At 43.7% G+C, this 1,539-nt stretch overlaps 1 protein-coding gene across 1 annotated transcript in view; it reads right to left on the bottom strand.

Moving 5' to 3' along the window:
• The window catches only part of DGCR2 (DiGeorge syndrome critical region gene 2), a gene marked incomplete at its 3' end in the record, with an annotated part of 130,265 nt that overhangs the window by 93,828 nt on the left and 34,898 nt on the right, over positions 1-1,539 (bottom strand). The window lies entirely within an intron of this gene.

The raw sequence follows: 1,539 nt of genomic DNA, 5'->3' as shown, positions 1-1,539 counted from the left end.
AAAAGTCCAACTTAAAGATGGTCTGAAAATAGGAAAAGCCACTAAAGAATATATTCAAGCGCCAATAAACACATGAGGAAATGCTCTTATTATTTTTTTCTGTCATTTAGTAGGATGCAACTCAGAGCTGACTCTCCAGTTTTTAGAAAGCTGTAAATCACACAAGAGAAGCCTGCCCATCTACCTCTCTTGGAACTGCTGGCTGGTCCAAACAGCTAGAAAGGAACCTTTGTGAGGTAGGAATGCAACTCCCTAGGGACCATGACTCCCTAGGGACTAGTCAGCAGAGCTCCCTCATTAGCCAAAGTTGTTGTTAGGTGCCTTCAAATACAAGTCTTATCAACTCCATGAACAACAGATCTATCCTGCGCTATCTTCATCATCTCTGACACACTCAAGCCCATTTCTGCAATCAATGTGTCAATCAATCTGGCTGAGGGTCTTCTCTTTTGTTGACCCTCTACCTTTCCAAAGAATAGCCACTCCCAGCAACATGTCCAAAGCAGATAAAGTGAAGGTTTGTAATCTTTGTCTCCAAGAAGCACTCCAGCTACACCTGCTCTGAGACCTATTTGTTTATTCTTTTGACAGTCCATGGGATATTCAGTATTCTTTTCCAATAAGTAGCTCAAAGGCATCAACAATAATACTTTCATTCTTATTCAACATCCAGCTCTCAAGTGCATAGCAACTGTTTAAAAAAAGTATCTTAATCAGGTACACCTTAGTTCTCAAACTGACATTAGCACCCACCCCCAGTAATTTAGAGAGATCACTAGAGAGATGCAAATCAAAATAACAAAGATACTATCTCCACTCAACAGTAAGGGCAAAGTTCAGTAAGACAGAAAACATGAGGGTCTGCTGAGACAGGACTCTCATAAAGTGTAGGGAGGACTATGGAATGGTGAAACCACTATGGAAAACAGTGCAGTGCCTCTTTAAAAAGGTGGAAATGTAAACACCATTCGATCTAGAATCTTTCTTACTAAGTATGTTGTTGTTGTTGCTGTTGTTGTTATGTGCCGTCAAGTTGCTTGTGACTCATAGCAACCCTATGTACAACAGCTCTAAACTCCGCTCTGTCCTGTGCCAATCTCACTGTCTCCAACACACTCACCCCGATTGCCCCAGTCACCGAATCAATCCATTTTCCAGAGGGACTTCCCCTCCTGCACCTGCCCTCCGCCCTCCCAAGCAGGATGTCCCTCTCCAAGGACTGGTCTCTCCTTACAACATGACTAAAGTATGTCAGAGGAAGCCTCAGAATACTTGCCTCCAAGGAGCAGCCCGGTTTAACCCTCTCCAGGATGAATCTGTTGTTCTCTTAGCAGTCCATGGCACCTTCAGCACGCTTCTCCAACACCAAAGCTCAAAAGCATCAATTCTCCTTCTATCCTCCTTGGTCACTGTCGAGCATTCTGATGCATAACAAGTGATTGCAAAGACCATGTCCTGTACCAGACGCACCTTTGTCTCCAGAGACACACAGTTGCTCTTGAGTACTTTAGAGAGGTCCCTAACAGCAGACTTTCCCAT

Source organism: Elephantulus edwardii, unplaced genomic scaffold (genome assembly GCF_000299155.1).
Source record: "Elephantulus edwardii isolate Elephantulus edwardi_28Jun2011 unplaced genomic scaffold, EleEdw1.0 scaffold00424, whole genome shotgun sequence".
Taxonomy (NCBI): domain Eukaryota; kingdom Metazoa; phylum Chordata; class Mammalia; order Macroscelidea; family Macroscelididae; genus Elephantulus; species Elephantulus edwardii.
Note: the sequence above shows the minus strand (reverse complement) of the source record. Positions and strands in the feature narration are given on the sequence as shown.